Genomic DNA, 21,059 nt, shown 5'->3' with positions numbered 1-21,059 from the left:
ATACTCTTCTATCAAGTCTCTCACGAGTCACGACTGATATGGTTTGTCTCATTCACATTTTGTCTTTACCACACAAACTCCCTTGGCCAAAAAGTGATGCTATGCTAGGATTGAGAAACCAACAACCTACAAGACATATCTAATTAACGGACGTCAAGGTACGCCCTCTAAAATAGACAACAACTATAATTTGGTATGATGCCATGGTCCTTGATACTAATTTAAGCAGCCAATGTGCAATTGTCATCCTCCTGAATGGTAGAGTGGAGAAAGGGTATCTTCACTGAGCATGGATGCGATAAATTGCAGAAGCCAACGGCAAAGGTGACACTCCTTCCTTCACTTTGCACAGTGGATTCATCAATGAAGGTGACCAAATTCGGGAGCAATGGCCGTGAAAAAATTCCTCGGGCACCGAGGGATACATGTATACATCACGTAGATACTGAAACACCTTTTGATTCCTAGAACTTACAAGTATCAGTGGTTTAATCCTATTATGCAACTATTTATCTATGAGACTATGACCCATTAATAAAAATTCTGAATTAGGCCTGCTCTTTGTTGCTTTGTCAGGTTATAATTCATGCCATCTGGTGTATGTACAATCAACACACTCCCATATTCCACCAATTAGAGCATCTCCAACATTCGCTGTATCGAGCGTTGTATCCAAAAAGCGACTAGTTTAGCGTGCGCGAGGCTTAAATTATTGCTCCAACAGATGCCGCAACCGGAGCTGTAAAGTGGAGCGCGCTGCAAAAACGCTATCTCGTGCACTATATCTACCGCACCGGAAAGAGCGCGCGGCACAAATCGCGCGTAAAAACAGCTACCTAGTTTTACAGCTCCAAAATTTAGAGCTTCTGATGGAGGTGGATATGACCTCACGACAAAACACGGATGAAACACGCTGCAAAGTCCTTTTACAGCGCCAAAATTTAGCGCGACTATTGAAGATGCTCTTACTACCACTCCCAAATATGCTCCACCGTCTAATTTCCTCAGTAAAATCGTAATCCAAATTGCATTAGACCTGTCATAACCAATCATGTCACATGTTATTATGGTCTTAAGATAATTACCACAATCGTATTACATCAGACTAGTCATAGTGGGGAGTAACATAGAGTAGTAACATGGTGCATGTTACTACCCTATGTTACTACCTCCATAGTGGATAGTTACTTATATGTGGTATCATGCATGCTATATTTATTAGATTGTAGACTCATCTTTTTTTGAGAAGTGTGATGTTATAGTAACATAGCTAGTTACCACCTCACTCTCTTTCTTCATTTATTATGATGCCATGTCACCAAAATGCTTTGGGGTGTGTGATGTTACTAGCTATGTTACTCCCACTATGAGCAGTCTCATAGGCTTCAAGCTAGTATGTTTTAACTACAGTCCAATCCAACCAATCCCAAACTGCAGCGTATTCGTCAAGAAAAAGTAACAACACTGTCATCACCAAAAGAAAACCACTCACGCTCAGTGACAGATGTGCACCGCTCAAAAACATTAGGCTAGCCATAGTGCTAGTATCATAGCTAGTATCATGCAACCTAGCCCCACCAAAAATGCTGATGTGGCGTGTAATTATGGATGAGAGAGGAGATTAGAGTATCATAGGTAGATACTGTATCATAGCGCACATCACGAGAAAAGTTAGTATCAAATAAATCTTGTACACAAATTTGTATTGGGATTCTACATATCAATTAATATAGCAAAACTATGATACTAGTCTATGATACTATGTATTATGGATCTAGTATCATACAAAAGTATCATATACATGATACTACTATATGATACTACCCACTATGGCTAGCCTTAATCGCCAAACATCACTTGCAGGGTTGAGGGTTCCATAATCCAAAGCTTGCCCAGAAAGGAAGGAGACGACACTCCAGCTGTTCAGCTGACCGCTATCGCTCGCGTGGGCCTGCCCGCCATTAAGCGAGGACACGCAGATCACACCGACAACGCGGGCCTACGCAGTAGCTCAACGGGAGGCCACACTTTTCCCCTCCGGCAAGAACAAATTCCGTTCCATTTTCCCCAAACTCTCCAAACAATTGTTACCCATCAGGGGTGGCGACTTGTTACCGTTCCAGATTCGTTGTGTGCTCGTGTGCTTAAAGGCAGGTATTTCCCAAACTATGATTTTTGGAACGCTCCTAAGCCAAGATCGGCCTCGTATACCTGGCGCAGTATTTTGTTTGGCAGAGAGTTATTTGCCCAAGGCGTGCAGTGGGGTATTGGCGATGGACGGACAGTGAGGATTTTGAAGGATTTTTGGGTACCTCAGTACCCACCAGCGCTCCTAAAACCCATCTCGCCGATTCCTGATCAAGCAACTGTGCACTGGCTTATTGACGAAGAGACGGGTACATGGATTTCTAAGAGTGTCCAGGCTTTCTTCAATCCTCAAGCTGCAGCACAGATCATGCAAGTACCGATATCAAGGCTTGTAGGGGAGGATTATGTTTTCTGGCCTCATACACGGCATGGCACTTTCAGCGTAAGATCGACTTACAATATGGCTCGTTCGGAGAAAATTCTCAAGGCCCAGAGCAGAACAAAAAGAGGCATGGCATCGACTTGGACCGTGAACGAGAAAGATTGGAAAGCCATTTGGAAGGTCAAGGCCCCAGGAAAGATGAATATTCATATGTGACGTTTTGCCCAGGACTGCCTGCCTAGTGGTGTGCAGCTTGTCAAGCGCCAGATCCCTGCGAATGGGTCTTGTATCTTCTGTGGACGGTCGGAGGACATCTCTCACTCGATGCTTCTCTGTCAGTTTGCACGCACGGTTTGGCGGGAGGTTAAGCGAGTTGTTCCGTTGAAGCTGGAACGTAAAGCTTTCGCGTCTAACAAGCATTGGCTTTTCGATTTCCTCGGCCGAGCATCTGACCTCCAAGCGACGACACTCACGGTTGGATTTTGGCATATCTGGGAGGCACGGAACGAGGCTCGTAACTCGGACGTGAAGCCTGATCCATGTCGCACTGGAGGTAAAATCCTAGCTTATATTGATCTGATCAAGCAAAATCTGTTCAAACCGGTCTCCGAGCATAGGTGTGCGTCCAATTCAGCAGCAACAACATGGACACCGCCGCCGCCGGACACGGTTCTGGTTAGCTCGGACGCGGCCATCTTTAAGGAGTCCGGGTGTAGAGGAGCTGGAGTTATTTTGCGCGATCATCTTGGAGCTTTTGTGGTGGGCTGTCGTCAACATGTTGTGGGACTCTCATCCCCGGAGCTCGCGGAAGCCGTGGCTCTCCAACGAGCGGTTCAGCTAGCAAGAGACGAGGGAATGGACAAGGTCATCTTCGAGACTGATTGTCTCTCGCTGGTGCAGCGACTAAATTCGTTGACTATGGATAGATCTTCTGTTGGGATGTTGGTCGCTGAGATCAAGGTTTCTGGGCGAGGCTTCACGTCGATATCATTCCGACATGTGAAGCGTGTTTTTAATCAGGCAGCTCATTTGTTAGCTAAATCTAGCTTGGATGTAAACTCTAGTTGTGTTTTTCATTCTGTTCCGGAGTTCATCCGAGGTACATTTTGTATTGATGTGAGTTAATCAATAAAGCTATGTTTCCTGTCCAAAAAAAAAACTCTCCAAGCAATTCCCATTTTCGCGGCTCCTCATTCCCAGCGCGCACCAACACCACGCCGTCGGCGACTGCTGCTTCAGCACCGCCCCCCCCCCCCCTCCCATGGCCGACCCCTTCCACTCCTCCCCCACGGCGGCGGCCGCCGGGGATTCCCTCCTCGCGCCGCAGACCTCGGACGCGCCGGAGGCTGCCCTCCCCGCCGTGGCCCCCGATCTGGATGCGGAGTTCGGGTTCCAGCGCCCCGAGTTCGGCAAGGAGAAGCTCGCCGGGACGGTCGGCTTCCACCAGCGCCACGTCTTCCTCTGCTACAAGAGCCCCGCCGAGTGGCCGTCCCACGTCGAGGCCACCGACTCCGACCGCCCCCCCCCCCCCCCGCATCCTCGCCGACGCCATCAAGGCCCGCAAGTCCAACCTCAACAAGAGGGTGAGCATCTCTACCCCCCCCCCCCTCGTTTCGCTTGCTGGTTGCCTTATTTGGTGCGGCGATGCGGTTTTGGTATGCTTCCGGTACTGCTATTTTTAGTTTGTTTGGTGGGGAGGGAGTTGGAACTGCGTGCTGGTCTCCCACCACGAGTTTTAGCGTTGCACTGGCTGCTAGCTCTCGATTAGCTTGAATTACTGGACGATTTAGTGCGCTTCTGTTATCTCCGTATGATGATTGTGCTGGCGTTCGCGCAGTAGATCGCGATCCTTTCGGTCGATCCGATGTAGTTTCCAACTGCTTTTGCTTCGGTTTGTTGTTTCTCGTCAGTAGAAGCTCGCTTAATTAGTGCGGTCGATGTCGATTTTGCTTACTGTTTGATGATGCCAGAGATGTTTGCCGATTGGCTTATCTGTACTTAATTTTGTTCGCACTCTGTTTTGGCGCATGTTTCACTCGAGATCTGCTCGCTCGGTGCTCTTCTTGTAGGCTATTGTTGTTTCAATTGCGCATGTAGTAAATTGTGCTTTGGGGGGTTTGAACTTGTCTCAGCAATCCACACATTTCTACCTGTGTATTTTAGTCACGGGCCAGTTTTGGTGATGATTTAGTGTTTAAGTTTCGGACCTGTTTGGCATGGTTTGGGTAATTTGATAGCTATATCCAATTATTATTCAACTTGGGGGGTCTTTGTTGCCTAATTTCTCACTGTATTTGATTGTGTTCACGAATTTGTGTATCCAACTCCACTTCTAATGGTAATAAAATGCGTAGGTACCTTGACTCCTTGTAACAGATTCCTATGCTTTTTGGTTGGTTTTCTGTTCCATCTGGGTCTTATTATTCATTTTCTTCAAATCCACACTATGTACTATTTTTAGGCGTTTGCTGATATCTGGTGTACCTTGTGATTCTATTTTTGAAGACCTATGCATATATGGATGGGGTATTATATTTTGGTTTGAAATCAGGCTCCATTCTTTCCAGTTTAGATTGTTTTCGTAGTTGATCAATGATCATTGCATCCTTTGCTATGTTATCTGCTTGCCATCTGTATTCGCTGGATGTCATTAAGCACCTTTGAAATCATATGGGGCTCTGTCCAGCAATGTTTCTCTTTTCCCCTTGTAGGAACTTACTCTGTTGTGTGTTTATTCTACATAGTGCAGCAGAAGGATTTGATGTTATTGTTCTAACATGGATCAGGTGTTATACAGACTAGTATATGCTGCGGGGTTCCTTTTGCCCTTTGTATAAGTGTTTGTGCATGTCCTATATGGTGCATCTGAGTGCAGAAGCTCTTCTGCTTATTTCACCTTGCTACTGGATCTTAACAACTGTATAGTGTATACATCTAAGAAAAAAAAACGTTGCAGTTACTGCATGTACATATTAGTACATATCACACAGTTACAGAGTATCATACAGTATGCCAAAATAACTAGTAAGCACACCTGGGGTATGATACTGGCATTGTTGAGCATTTCTACAACTTCTGGGAATCTAGGGTGATATTATGCAGTATTACTATGAACCTTCCTAAGATAGTTACTTTTAGTTTGGTTGGTGGGGAGTAGGAACCGCTTGCTGGTTGCCACGAGTTTTAGCGTTTAACTGGCTGCTAGCTCTCGATTAGCTTGAATTACTGGACGATTTAGTGCGTTTCTGTTATCTGCGTATGATGGTGCTGTCGTTCGTGCAGGAGATCGCGATCCTTGCTCGCTGGTCGATCGATCTGATGAGTGTTCGCGGACGATGTAGTTTCCGACTGTGTTTGCTTCTGTTTGTTGTTTCCCAATTAGCCTTTAGAAGCTCGCTTAGTTAGTTTGGTCGCTGTCGATTTGCTTACTGTCTGATGCTAGAAATGTTTGCCGATTGGCGTATCTGTATTTTATTTTGCTCGCACCTTGTTTTGGCGCATATTTCACTCCAGATCTGGTTGCTCGGTTATTGTTGTTTCTATTGGGCATGTAAATTGTGCTTTGGGGTTTGAACTTGTCTCGCCGATCCACACATTTCTAGCTGTGTATTTTTAGTCACGGGACAGTTTGCTGGTGATTTAGTGTTTAAGTTTCGGACCTGTTTGTTTCGGGCCTGTTTGGTATGGCTTGGGTAATTTGATAGCTATATCCAATTATTATTCAACTTGGGGGGTCTTTGTTGCATAAATTCTCACTGCATTTGTTTGTGTTCACGAATTTGTGTATCCAACTCCATTTCTAATGGTAATAAAACCCGTAGGTTCTCACTATGTTTATGATATAAGGTACCTTGACTCCTTGTAACAGATTCTATGTTTTTTGTTGTTGGTTTTCTGGTCCATCTGGGTCTTATTATTCATTTTCTTCAAATCCACACGCTGTACTATTTTTAGGCGTTTGCTGGTATCAATTGTACCTTGTGATTCTATTTTTGAAGACTTGCATGTATCAATGGGGTATTATATTTTGGTTCGAAATTGGGCTCCATTTTTCCAGTTTAGATTGTTTTCATAGTTGCTCAATGATCAGCATCCTTTGCTATGTTATCTGCTTGCTGTCTGTATTCGCTGGATGTCATTAAGCACCTTTGAAATCATATGGGGCTCTGTCCAGCAATGTTTCTCTTTTCCCCTTGTAGGAACTTACTCTCTTGTGTGTTTATTCCACATAGTGCAACAGAAGGATTTGATGTTATTGTTCTAACATGGATCAGGTGTTATACAGACTAGTATATGCTGCGGGGTTCCTTTTGCCCTTTGTATAGGTGTTTGTGCATGTCCTATATGGTGCATCTGAGTGCAGAAGCTCTTCTGCTTCTTTCTCCTTGCTACTGGATCTTAGCAACTGTATAAATTTAAGAAAAACTTCGTTGCACTTACTGCATGTACACATAGTGTACATATTAGTACATATCACACTGTAACAGAATATCGTGGAGTATGCTAAAATAACTAGTAAGCACCCCTGGGGTATGGCATTGGCATTGTTGAGCAGTTCTACAACTTCTGGGAATCTAGGGTGATATTATGCAGTATTACTATGAACCTTACTAAGATAGTTACTGCCTTATGCTCTTTCCTTTTTCATATTTCATTTTTAAATTCAATATGTATTATTTGACTGATGTTTTTTTTGTCCTTTTAAATGTCTTTGATATTTCAAATGTACATGTGTCTGATCCTAGTGTGACCCAATGATTCAGCAGTCTGACTTGTTATTTTAATTAGGGGTGTAACTTATGCACAAGCCATCTTGGGATTAGATTAATAGACAAGACTTTCCCATATTGTATTTATTATTACTAATGAGTGGTCTCTTCTACCTTTCTCAGACCAAGCTGACCATTTGTGAAGGAGAAGATGGGACTGAGTCATCCCTTGGAGACGTGCTGATCTTTCCTGATATGATCCGATACAGGTAGCTGCAAGGCTGTAAACAAATAAACATGCAGTATTTCCCTTTCTGCTGTTAGGTGATGGAATACATAATCAACTAATTATTTTATTCAACACCTGATGTTTGTAGAGGGCTGACCCACTTTGATGTCGACAACTTTGTTGAAGAAGTACTCGTGAAAGATGTTGAATGGCTTCCTGGATCTCCTGAGGCTATAAAAGGTTCCTATGTTTTCGTCTGCGCCCATGGAAGCAGGGATAAAAGGTGTGGTGTTTGTGGTCCTGCTTTGATTACAAGGTTCAAGGAGGAGATTGAAGGCCAAGGTCTCGATGGCCAGGTGGCTGTTAGAGCGTGCTCACATGTGGGAGGTCACAAGTATGCAGGAAACGTCATCATATTCAGTTCAGATGCCAAGGGAGAAGTGACAGGTCATTGGTAAGAACCAGGAAACATAATAAAATTTACAGTCTTATGCACTAATAATCTTGATGTCTTCCTGAAGAACTCTCTGTTATAAATTTACTCTGTTAAAAGCCAGCCATTACTCACTGTATTTGTAATTCCAGGTATGGTTATGTTGCTCCTGATGACGTACCTGTGCTGCTGCATAAACATATTGGACAAGGAGAGATCGTGGACCATCTATGGAGGTATGGTTCCTCTTTTAACTATATACATATATGTTTTCCCCATCTCCTGCATTCATGTTCCATAGTGTCGTTGAAACGGAAGAGCGTGCCCTCCTCACGACCCAATTAGGGGGATTGTACAGAGCCTGCAGAACAAGCTGGGATCGCAGAGTCTTGGCCCGGCGAGAGGGGATCCCGATCTGAGCGGTCCTTCTCCTCCTCCTCCTGGGAGGAGGCTTGGCCCGACGAATATGCAGCATATGCGACAGTGAACTCTCGGCTGCTTCAATTCCGACGGGCGGGAGAACATTGATCCGAGCCTTCGCCCCACAAATGTGCAGATGCGACGCTAAACCGTAGGCTGCTTCAATTCCGACGGGCCTGGCATCGATCAGAGCGGCGGTGGTACCTGGCCGCTGCGCGACGAACTTGGGACAAGGATCGCACGGCGGCCGCTTCCATTCCTTTGACTAGGAGCCGCCGCCGCCGCAACAACGAGAATAGGGGCAAGGAGGGGAGGGGATGAAGGAGTAGAGTTTTTCTATCGGGTTTAGGGCTGATGAGGACATCCCAACCTCCGATTTGAAGGCATATTTTGGTGAAAAAGATGAGACTACGTCGAGGACGACTTCAATTCAAGTAGGGGAGGATGATGAGGACATCGCTATGATAGATACAACCAATACTCCTACAACCACATCTCGGTACCTTCGTTACTAGGAATTCTTACTGATATATATGAGAATATGATGCTGCCTAAATCAAATGTATTTATATTATTTAGGAATGGATCTAGCATGGACGCCAAGCATTGGAACGTGCATGGAGATGGCAGCAGACCTGCAAGGATTCAGGAAGGCGTTGCAAGCGAGGATTTCAGAACATTGAAGCCACCATAGTGAAACAACGATGCTTGGATGAATTATACAAGTTACTCTATCATAAAATTCGTCCAAAGAGTTATTTGTGGTGCTGCGTCACCTTATTTAATGGGCCAGAACCATGTATTTTCGGATTAGGTATTTTAGGGGATTTTAAGAGGCCATATAAGTGGAGGAAGGCCCATTTTGGGGTGTTTTTGGCCAACCCTAGCTGGTTGGACGAAAATCCCTTGACTTCCCCATATATATCCCTCTGTAGCCGTCATTAGAACTTGGATTTTGATTAGACTAAAAGTTAGCCATTGCTGCAACTCTCGTGTACTTCTTTTGAGGCCAACGCCCAGAACAAGACCGACCATTCGGAATCCCACCTTGTCAATAAAGTTTTCATCTATATCCGCAATATTCTGATTGCATCTTTAGTTCTTGCTTGTTCTCGATTTCAGGCAGGAATTAAGACCCTTGCTGGTCAGGCTGATCGTGCTCCCGCAAGATCAGTAACTCCCGGAGATTGTCCTAGCGATTGCATTGGCGCACGAGCTTTGCACGTGTAGTCGGATCGTCAAGCACGAACTCCACCAACAAATCGATTTATCCACATCTCATCGAAAGATCGGACACCTTTGCCCTATCAAGTGGTATCAGATATCAGGTTGCTCGGTGAGATTTACAGTTTTTCTAGTGTAGATTTGTTTTTACCTATAACCCAGAAAAAAAAAAGCCCCACAAAAATAAGTTAGATTAGTTCATCCTCACCTAAAACCAGTCTTAGCCTTTTCGCTATCACCACTTTGTTTTTGTTTTGCTGAATTTTCGTTGCATCGTGTGTCGAGTTGCTGGTTTTTAGATCTAGTCTTTCGGAGTTTCGAGTTCTAGCCACGTCAGTCACATCGCTGATTCTTTGTTGTTATCCATCTTTTGCTTCCGCATCGTCACCATCGTGTCCAAAAAATTCCAGATCGATCACCGTCCGCTCCCTGTTTCCGCCTCCATATTCTACACGTTTTCTTGTTAATCCATCGCGTCGCACGATCTTTGTTCTTGTGCCGCCGCCGTTCGCTATCAAATTTTCACCATCTTCAGTTAGCTTTTTTGATCCGTAAAAGTTAGCTTGGATCTCACGGACACGTCCGATTTTCCGTTGCTCTGTTTAGACAGTTTAGATACGGAGAAAAAAAATTCTGGTTCAAGTTCCAATAAAAGACAGCAGTTGTTTTGGAAAGTAATATCATCCAGGCCTACCTGTTTGCTGTCGGGTCAGTTTGGAAAGAATCTCCGTGAGTCTGATTGGTGTAAAGAAAAAAAAAAGAGAAGAAAAAGGGAAAAAAATCTAAGAAAGAAAAAGAAAAAAAAAAAAAAAAAGTGTGACCGACATTAGTACTTGGAGAGATCTGATCGTTCGTACCTTGTTCCAACAAAAGAAAATTCTGGGCGTGTTTGCTTTGGAGTCAGTTCCCTTGTAGCAAAGAGCAACACGTTGTCTTTCTTTGAATAGTTGTTGCATGCGATCTCTTGTCTTTTTGACCGGCGGACTTTACTGCTATTCTTGCTGTTTGCATCCACGCTTATATCTCTTGCCATTTTTTTTCACGCTTATATCTCTTGGCATCACTTGCTTCACAGTAGCGTGTGACTTCCTTAAGTGTTATAGGCTCGCGTCTCTAGGCAGTCTAGTCTAGGACCAGCACTTGACAACTTTGAACGACTTTTCAGCTTTACATTGATTATTATGGTTGTAGTTCCACATATATTGAGCCTACCTACAGCTCTACATATTTCTACATCGCGCGGTATACGTGTGCTTGGCAATCGCTTCGCTCAATCTTTGGAGTTACTTGATACTGTTGGTTGCCGATCGCCGCCTCCTGTTTGGTAAGAACTTGTAAGAGCTTTGTATTTTGCTTGACGAATTGCGCGTGACCACCATATTCCGTAGTTTGTAGGCATATACATTTGTGCTTTTTGGGTACTAACCATGACAGGAATTGAGGACCAAGCCGTCGACCCGAGTACCATGACGACTACGGAGATGCATGTGCAACCATTTACAGGAGATCATGATCAGGTTATATCTTTACCAGTTTATGAGGGTAGATATAATACAGATGCTTATTTTGATTGGGAGTTTGAGGTTGACAATATTTTTGGATGCCATGATTTTACTGAACATGAGAAAGTAAGAACTGCTGCTAGTGTTTTTACGGGTTTGGCTTCCATTTGGTGGGATATGACTTATAAAGAAACTGTTGATAATAAACCTACTACTTGGGGAGATTTAAAATCTGTTTTGCGACATAGATTTGTGCCTCTTTTTCATCAACGTGAAATGATCCGCAAACTCAAACGGTTAGAACAAGGTAGTAATACTGTGCATGTTTACTATCAGGAATTTAAATTTTACATGTATCGTTGTGATATAAAGGAATTTGAGGAAAGTACTAGAAACATGTTTTTCAACGGTTTAAACCCTGATATTAAGCTTAAGTTTAAGTATATTCCTCGTTCTACTATTGGTATATATGTTCGCGCTTGTGCTTTTGAGAAACACATACATGAAAACACGGTGGACCATTTCAACTCCTTCAAGTCATGCACACTAGCACCGGTTGTTTCTTCCAACGTTCCACGCATAAATATTGTAGTGAGAGTCGCCCAGCCACAAACTTGTGACACGTCGCTGCGAACATCTTCTACGTTGGAGTCACAAGGTAAAAATGAAGGTACTTATTTTATCCCTCCACATGAGATTGATGAATGCAATGTTGATATTAATATACCATGTGTTGAGTTCGCTGATGATTTGGCCGCACCGCTTATATTAGAGGATCATACTACTGATTTGCACGTACCATGTGATCATACCACTGAAAGTATCATTGATCTGACTAGCAATCTTTTGGTTGACTCTAATTTTGAGAGACCTACAGATTTGTGTGTACCATGTGCTGTTTTTCGTTCCTCTATTGATATGAGTGTACAAACTGAAATTCTTGCTCCTGATAATGCACCTTGTGATTTGAAAGATGACTCTAGTATGGATCATATAAAACTGGTTATGAACAATGAAGTGTTGGCTAAGATTTCTCATGCTAATTCTTTGTTTTCTGTTGTGATGGATCCACCTATATCTTTGTCACATGCTAGACATAAAATTGATGAACTTCCTTGTTTAAAGAGTGTCTATGCCCCTGATGTTACTTTTAACTTAATTGGAGAGTATGGCGTAGACAATGAATTTTTGGTGAATAAAATTTGCATTACATGTGATGATGTTCCATATACTATTGGTTTGATGGGAAGTAAAATTCCACCTATGTTCAATCATTTTGATATGACCTCCAATACCGGTATAGACTTTATGCTAAATAGCTTGTTGCATGATTTCTTATTTAAGCTAGTTGTAGCATGTAATTTGGAAATACTGAATTTTGGTTTACCACTATTGGGATGGTTTAATGATGAGCATTATAATTTGAAAGGAGTTAATATGTTCTTCACTTATATCTGCAAACTGAGTTGTGATAAATGTTTACTAGAGACTAATGATCTTCTAAGCTACTACAATACTGGAATATGTACAAACTTAAATGGGAAACATGAGAGATCTGTTAAAACGGATGACATATACATATACCATGCATATACCTTGTCTCTTTTGTTAGCATGTTTACAGAATAAACATCGCCGAGGACGGCTTTTCTTTCAAGAAAGGGAGGATGATGAGGACATCCCAACCTCCGATTTGAAGGCATATTTTGGTGAAAAAGATGAGACTACGTCGAGGACGACTTCAATTCAAGTAGGGGAGGATGATGAGGACATCGCTATGATAGATACAACCAATACTCCTACAACCACATCTCAGGTACCTTCGTTACTAGGAATTCTTACTGATATATATGAGAATATGATGCTGCCTAAATCAAATGTATTTATATTATTTAGGAATGGATCTAGCATGGACGCCAAGCATTGGAACGTGCATGGAGATGGCAGCAGACCTGCAAGGATTCGGGAAGGCGTTGCAAGCGAGGATTTCGAACATTGAAGCCACCATAGTGAAACAACGATGCTTGGATGAATTATACAAGTTACTCTATCATAAAATTCGTCCAAAGAGTTATTTGTGGTGCTGCGTCACCTTATTTAATGGGCCAGAACCATGTATTTTCGGATTAGGTATTTTAGGGGATTTTAAGAGGCCATATAAGTGGAGGAAGGCCCATTTTGGGGTGTTTTTGGCCAACCCTAGCTGGTTGGACGAAAATCCCTTGACTTCCCCATATATATCCCTCTGTAGCCGTCATTAGAACTTGGATTTTGATTAGACTAAAAGTTAGCCATTGCTGCAACTCTCGTGTACTTCTTTTGAGGCCAACGCCCGTAACAAGACCGACCATTCGGAATCCCACCTTGTCAATAAAGTTTTCATCTATATCCGCAATATTCCGATTGCATCTTTAGTTCTTGCTTGTTCTCGATTTCAGGCAGGAATTAAGACCCTTGCTTGGTCGAGCTGATCGTGCTCCCGCAAGATCGGTAACTCCCGGAGATTGTCCTAGCGATTGCATTGGCGCACGAGCTTTGCACGTGTAGTCGGATCGTCAAGCACGAACTCCACCAACAAATCGATTTATCCACATCTCATCGAAAGATCGGACACCTTTGCCCTATCAAGGGCGGACCGCCGATGGGCCTCCTAGTGGGTGGATGTGGATGGGTGAACGGACTGTTGCGTGGAGTATGGTCCAGCCCTCTGGCTCTGGTATATAAAGACTGCTGTGCCCGCTTCGGTTGTCGGTGTGGGACTAATCCCGTAATCCGACTTCGAAATCTGAATACTCCACGGACCCGTCCACTCAACGAAAGCCGGGATCCAACGCGCCGTGGGCGCTGGGTTTTTGTTCGTACTCGCTATTCGGTTGGCCCGTTGGAAGTTGGAAGGGTTTTTTTGTTTGTTTTCACTAGTACTTCCTCCGGTACCCCTTCCAACTTCCAACGGGCCAACCGAATAGCGACCAGTTTTTTTTTTTTTGAGCATCCGGAGGAAGTACTAGTGAAAACAAACAAAAAACCCTTCCAACTTCCAACGGGCCAACCGAATAGCGAGTACGAACAAAAACCCAGCGCCCACGGCGCGTTGGATCCCGGCTTTCGTTGAGTGGACGGGTCCGTGGAGTATTCGAATTTCGAAGTCGGATTACGGGATTAGTCCCACACCGACAACCGAAGCGGGCACATCGGTCTTTATATACCAGAGCCAGAGGGCTGGACCGTACTCCACACAACAGTCCGTTCACCCATCCACATCCACCCACTACGAGGCCCATCGGCGGTCCGCCCTAAACCCGATAGAAAAACTCTACTCCTTCATCCCCTCCCCTCCTTGCCCCTATTCTCGTTGTTGCGGCGGCGGCGGCTCCTAGTCAAAGGAATGGAAGCGGCCGCCGTGCGATCCTTGTCCCAAGTTCGTCGCGCACAGCGGCCAGGTACCACCGCCGCTCTGATCGATGCCAGGCCCGTCGGAATTGAAGCAGCCGACGGTTCAGCGTCGCATCTGCACATTTGTGGGGCGAAGGCTCGGATCAATGTTCTCCCGCCCGTCGGAATTGAAGCCGCCGAGGGTTCACTGTCGCATATGCTGCATATTCGTCGGGCCAAGCCTCCTCCTCAGGACCGCTCAGATCGGGATCCCCTCTCGCCGGGCCAAGACTCTGCGATCCCAGCTTGTTCTGCAGCCTCTGTACAATCCCCCTAATTGGGTTGTGAGGAGGGCATGCTCTTCCGTTTCAAAGAGGCTGCTGCCGCGTCCCGATTATCTGGGCACGAAGGATGCACGCCGCAACGACCTAGTACCTTGCCACAGCTGGTACGTGTCTAAATTCTTCTTTACCACAGTGATGATTATTGTGATTCCGATCTGATCTGATTATTTCCCTACCTCGCAGGAGGGACTGGGCTAATATTGAGGATGGGCCGGCAGGGCTCATCGCTGAGCGCGTCCTCGCATATGACGTCGTTGACTATGTGCGCTTCCGCGCTGTCTGCCGCCTGTGGCGGCAGTGTTCCTCCGAACCGCGCACGCACAGCGGCCTGGACCGCCGGTTCCATCCCTGGAGGTGGACCATGCTCCGGGACGAACTCACCGTGCCGGACCGCCGGTGCTTCCTCAACACATCAACTGGTGAGTGTGTCAAGGTTGATATCCCGGAGCTCCATGACTACGAGCTTCTTGCCATTACCCCTGAGGGTCTCCTTGTTCTTGCCCGCAAGCCACCGTGCACCACCACCATCTGCATGCTCAACCCCCTCACCCGCAACCTCGTGCACCTCCCGCCACTCAGCACGCTGGTGCCCTCTGAGGACCACGACGACATGCTTCCTGAGCGTGATGCCCTTTCTTTAGAATCCTATTTTACAGCGTGGGGCTCGGGCATTGCCAATGACAATTCAACGGTGGTCCTCTGCTTCCACCAGCTAAATATGCTTGGGATGGCCAAGCCTGGCGATGACAAATGGACGTTGCTAGACTATGATTGTAGTGGCATGACAACTACACCCATAATGTTTGAAGGTCGCTTCTACTGTGTTAACCGTGGTGGTGTCATGGTGCTGGAAACGGGGCCACCACGGCTTGAGGTGGCTGCCAAGCTGAACATGTGCTTCTGCACGATGGCGGATAGTTTCCACCTAGTCAACAATTGTGGGGAGCTGATGCTGGTTCACTGCCACTTGATATCGAGGAATGAATTGGGTTGGTTGTACGACACATATCGTGTGGATTTGGACACCGGGATACTACTCCCGGTCAAAAGCTTGGGTGGCAAAGGGCGTGCACTCTTCTTGGGCAGGCTTTGCTCTCTCTCCATGTCTGTAGAGGTTATCCCCTCCGGCTCCATGAGTCTTGACACCATCTACTTGAGCTTTGACATGTCTCAGAGAGTGTTGTTAAAAGTTGGAGCATATCATCTCGCAGATGGAAGTGTCGAACTCCACAATGGCTTTGGGCCACGGCCACATACTCTCGTTGAATGTCTATCTCTGGCCAATACTATCAGATGAATGAACCTAGGTAGAGTTATGGTGCTTAATTTGCATGTTGAATCCACCAACTATACTTACAGAGTTGTAAGCATCTCTCTACCTAGTCTAGCAGGAAGAGGAGTTTGGCCATGAAAGCAATGCTACTGCCGTTGTGGGAATGTAATGAATAAACAGATTGTGTGCTAAAATAATCTGTGTACTTGAGACTGAAGTTTGACTGGAGAAAATATCAATCTACATTGCTACCCTTTCTTATCTCTTTATTTATGTAGCAAGGTGTTTTGTGCAATTTAATCTGAGATGTTATCCTAGATTTGATAAACAGTCTCGAATGAATACATTTCAGCATAGCTTAGTCATCTTTCTAGTTTGTTTCCAAAACAGTGTTGCTCTGTAAAAGAAAATATCTGCATTGAGCCTATTATATTTGAATTGGCTCAATGTTATCATCATGATCAGTGTCAGAATGGTTTTTATGACATTGGCAATGTGACCAGGATATCTGAGGACATTGTTTTTGAATGTTCCGACTTCTTTTTTTACTAGCAAGTGTGCACGTATATACAGTATCTAAATAACACGTCAAATTTGTTGTTTGCTATGCTTTGCCACGTGTTCTATTGCGGTGGCCTTCGCACCTAAAGGTATAATAGATGCCCCTATAGGGGGTCTCACAACGATTTGAGCACGTGGACCGTCGGATCTTTTCATCGGTGCATCTCGTCCGTTCGTTTTGGTCACTCCTCTCACTAGCTAACCCCATGCAATGGCAAATTGTTACCCGTCTCCGACTGGGCCCCACCTTTGCTGGCCCCGCACGTCAGCCACTGCGAGTAGGATCTCTATCGGTACACATTGTCATCGGGCAGTGGATCTCCACCCCCGCAGGGGTATTTTCGGTATTTCAGCCTGGCATGGTATAAAAGCGAGCCCCCAGGGCAAAAAAAAACCCTAGCCTCCTCGCGCCCCGGCCCCGAGCCCGCCCTCTTCGCCCTTCAGCCGTCGCCTCGCGGCCCCGCCCCGCCCTCGACCCTGCCCCATTCTCGTAGCCGGCCGCCGCCTCGAGCCGCCTCCAGCCCTGCTCCCTCGCTTCCCAGGTCGCCGCCTCGAGCCGCCGGACAGCATCAGCGCCGGCCGCCGCCTCGACCCGCCGCCAACCCTCCTCCCAATCCGCTCGCGAGCGCCCTTCCCCATCCCCTTTCTTGCACACCACCACCATCTCAAGCTCCTCTTTTCCGTCTGCTGCTCCCGCGACGACGGAGATGGCGCCGGTCGCACATGATTCACGACGGAGCGGCATGCTTGTTCGTCGGCGCACGCGTGCGCGCACATCGCGCGCGGCTCTGTCAATCTTGCATACCTGCGTCGCGCTCTTGGCCGAGGTCAGCTGCCGCTGCACTCCGCGAAGCTGGCCCCCAGGATGCGTCGGCGGTGATGCAAGCCATGGAGGGCTATGGCTGCTATCGTCATCCATCCAGGGGAACCCTCCTTCCCGGCGTCCTCCACGAGGCTGGTCTGCCGCGACAGTACTTCGACACACTCCATCCTGGCGGGCTGCTCCGACGACCTCGCCGAAAACACGTCTGGCCCTGCCCGTCCGGTGAGGTGCCTCTCCTCTCCCCTCTATCTCATCCATAAAATGAATCAATCTGATCGTGTTTACTTGTTTCGATTTAATTGTAGCTAGGTGTCTGATTACGATTGGTTAGTTTGTATGTCAAAAGAAAAGATCTGCCATTTAAGATAAATCCAGCCAACAGCCGATTAAAGAGGTATTCACTTGTGCCATTCTTTTCTTTCAAGTTTAGGGACTTTGATTATGTTAGATATATCCATGTTTATTTTATTTTAGATAACACATTACCATTCATGGTTGTATTCTCTTTCCAGAACCATTCATTTGCATACTTTTTCTTAGTCAGGAAGCAAGTAAGCTTGACGGCTTGACCCCAAAGAGAGGAAATGGCTTACTCGTGTTTCCAAATGCCCCTGCATCCAAAATATTCTCTCAAATCTAACTGCCTTGAATATTGTTTAAACAATACATAAAATTGAGTAGGAATATTTATGTAGAATTGAGCATTTCAATGTCATCTATTATTCTGAAAATGTTGACACTAGAATTCTCGAACAAGATAGCTAATCCCCTCATGTTCGTCTTTCGAGACATTGCTGTTACGGTGGATGGTGTTTTGGTGGATATTTATCTTCCAATTTCTTTTTTTTCCTTCTTATAATATATTGTGTTCCCATTTGCCTCTCTTTCGGATCTCTTCTTCTGTCTTGCTGTGTATGTGCTTATTTTCTTGTCATGTATCTTTTTTGCAGGTCATCATCGTGCTGGCGACTGCAGCCTTTGGTGGCAGCTACTCGGATCCGACTGTTTTAGTGGTAGGATTCAACCCTTTTCCCTTTCTCGATGTTTAATTCTGTATTCTGTTTAGTATCGAGGTAATTAGGTACATGTATTTTCCCAGAAATCGATTAGTTAGTCTCCAAGCAGATTTCTGTTTACGAATCTTGTGGTATGCACATGTTGCCCTTTGTATAGAAGTTTATAAATGTTTTACGTTGTTTAAGTGAGTCTCCCATTGACTATTGGGTTTCTGCATTAGCTATGAAAGTTAGCTTGGATACATTAAACATGTGAGGTATCGGTATTACTTATTTACAGATAAAGAGAGCATTTCTTATTTGATACCGTGAGGTATTTACCCGCTTCATATAATTATTTACAGTACTTGATTAGGAAATGAAGGTAATTAATATAAAGCTACCGTACAAGTTTAGTCTTGGTTCTATTCCTTTTTAGGTTCTGGCTCGGCTTACCGCTTACATAGTTGCTTTGTTCTTCCATTTTTTTGGCAGGTGTTCTTCTTGCTGGAGTTTTTATACACGGCCTCGGGAAAAACATCTTCCACTATCCAGAGATATGATGCTACAAACTGACTCAGTAATTTGTGTCGTGTTTTGCAATTTTGAAGTTTCATTTGTAGCCTAAATGTGTTAATACGAAAGCGTGACTTGAGTACCAAAATATGCATTCTTCCTTCTTCGTTTTGGTGCCCAGGAGATCCGGCGTCGAGAAGCGGTGGTCTTTACTGCAGGTATTCATCCTTCCACCCCTCTTTTTCCATACACTCCCTCATGATCTCCAGGCCTCTTTCTTAGAAAAGTTTCACACGTATTTTTCTCAGATTTGGTATGCCTTTCATCAAGCTGCAATTATCGCTTATGAAGACATGGAGAGAAGCAGCAGATCAGACCTCTGGGATACTTGAAAGGTAGTTTAAGAAGAAAATTAAGAATATGTTTGAGAATAATCTACAATCCCTCTCCTATTTTTCTCAGAATTTTCTATGTCTTGTCTGACTTCTGTTAGTTGTTGCAGGCTGTTTGTTCTTGTAGTTCTTAGGGTTACATGAGGTTTTCATGATAGAGGCTTAAATTATCTGCTAGCACTGCAAGCCTAACAGTTTTTTGGTACTGGTCTTTGGTAAAGTATACAAGAAAATGGTACTGGTTATCTTATATTTTGATAGGTGGTTTGTACATTATCAATCTTTAAATTTCTTGACTTTGTAATGCTCTGTCTTATAGAAAGAACAACTGGTAAACACTTTTTCCACTCCAAAGAAATAGAATCTAAAGGAGTGCATGCAGCAAATGGTTTATGTTGTATCAGATTGAGTATTTACCGATGAACATGTGTTAAACTTGTGTACTTTGTTTCAGCCAAAATGAATTCTGATGTTCTTTCAGTAATACATGTATGTTGATTGATAAGGAAGGGAGGGAGAAGCTAGGCATGTTCTGTCAAAAGTTCAAAACTAAAGGCTATATATGTTGCGTGTTTTACGGCTAGGATTAATGATACCCCCTTGGAGGAATATAGATCAACATGCATAAGGTTTTCCACATCATTTAGATGTAAGTTCAGGTATACTCTCCTACGTGATAAAATTTTCCAGTTTATCTGCGTTATTTAGATGCATGTTGTCTCATGTTTAATTCTACTTTAATCTAAAATTACAATTTTTACTTTTGTATCTGGGTGTACATTAATGTCATGTCAACATATGCTCCTGTGGAGCAATTGCCCTCTTTTTATTGTCGGTAGATGAACATATTCCTTTTCCCTAAAGATATCTCTTCCCTTTGTTTTCTCTGTTTGTGTGATGGTTGGTTTATTCTTGGTTGTACCTTGATGTTTCTTCAGATGCAACATAAGAAATATGTTGGTGCATGTACAGAACCGAGAATTTGTCAATTAACCACTTCCCCATGTTTGTTTATTTATTATCATCTTCCCGGAAATAACTTAATTAGTATTTTCTAGCTGAGTGGTATTGAACATGATAGCTGGTGGCGCCAGATTTTAAAATCTCATACGAGTATATATCAGTGATATGCGTCTTCAATATTTAGGCCTCTATGATTGTTATCAAAATAATACTTACAAAGTTTTCTTAATTATTCCTATGAGGATACCAAATGGGGTGATAGACAATTCTAATGGTTGTTCAATAACAATGCATTGTCTTTTATGTAAAGATTTTTCTAATTCCAGTTTATATATTTACAGAATGCATACAGTGTAACCCAGCTCTCCATCACTATGTCTTCCTTCACGCCCAACCTAACGACCGCAAGCCACTACAAAAGAAAAACGTCCTAGAGGGCGAGCACGGAGCCGAATTGAGTTTCCGCCAACCCCTTCCCATTCCACTATATGTTGCACCTTGCTCCCGCTACTTCTCTGCTCCGCTTCTCCCTCCATTGTGCACATCTTTTTATCTAGGGATACAATGTGTTCCATGAAAATGCAGACATATTGCCATGTGAGGATTAATCTAAATAACCGAGGTAAGATTCCTGGCCCTCACATAACGAGGTCCATCGGTGAAATAGGTTGGGTTAAGATTCATGCCACAACATGACTTGAATGTTCTAAAATTCATGAAAGAAACCTATAATGATATGCTACCCACAGTTTGGGGAAAAGGAAGCATTGCTAAGATACACATACTTCAATTTTGGATAAAAAGTAATTTGTTATGTTCAGCATCAGTTATAAA

The 21,059-nt window shown here is 44.3% G+C and overlaps 1 pseudogene; it reads left to right on the top strand.

Annotated features, from left to right (window-relative positions):
* The first annotated feature begins 3,731 nt into the window (after positions 1 to 3,731).
* Positions 3,732 to 8,328, top strand: LOC124647061 (annotated as a pseudogene).
* The last annotated feature ends 12,731 nt before the right edge of the window (positions 8,329 to 21,059 follow it).

This window comes from Lolium rigidum, chromosome 4 (genome assembly GCF_022539505.1).
Source record: "Lolium rigidum isolate FL_2022 chromosome 4, APGP_CSIRO_Lrig_0.1, whole genome shotgun sequence".
Lineage (NCBI taxonomy): Eukaryota > Viridiplantae > Streptophyta > Magnoliopsida > Poales > Poaceae > Lolium > Lolium rigidum.
Note: the sequence above shows the minus strand (reverse complement) of the source record. Positions and strands in the feature narration are given on the sequence as shown.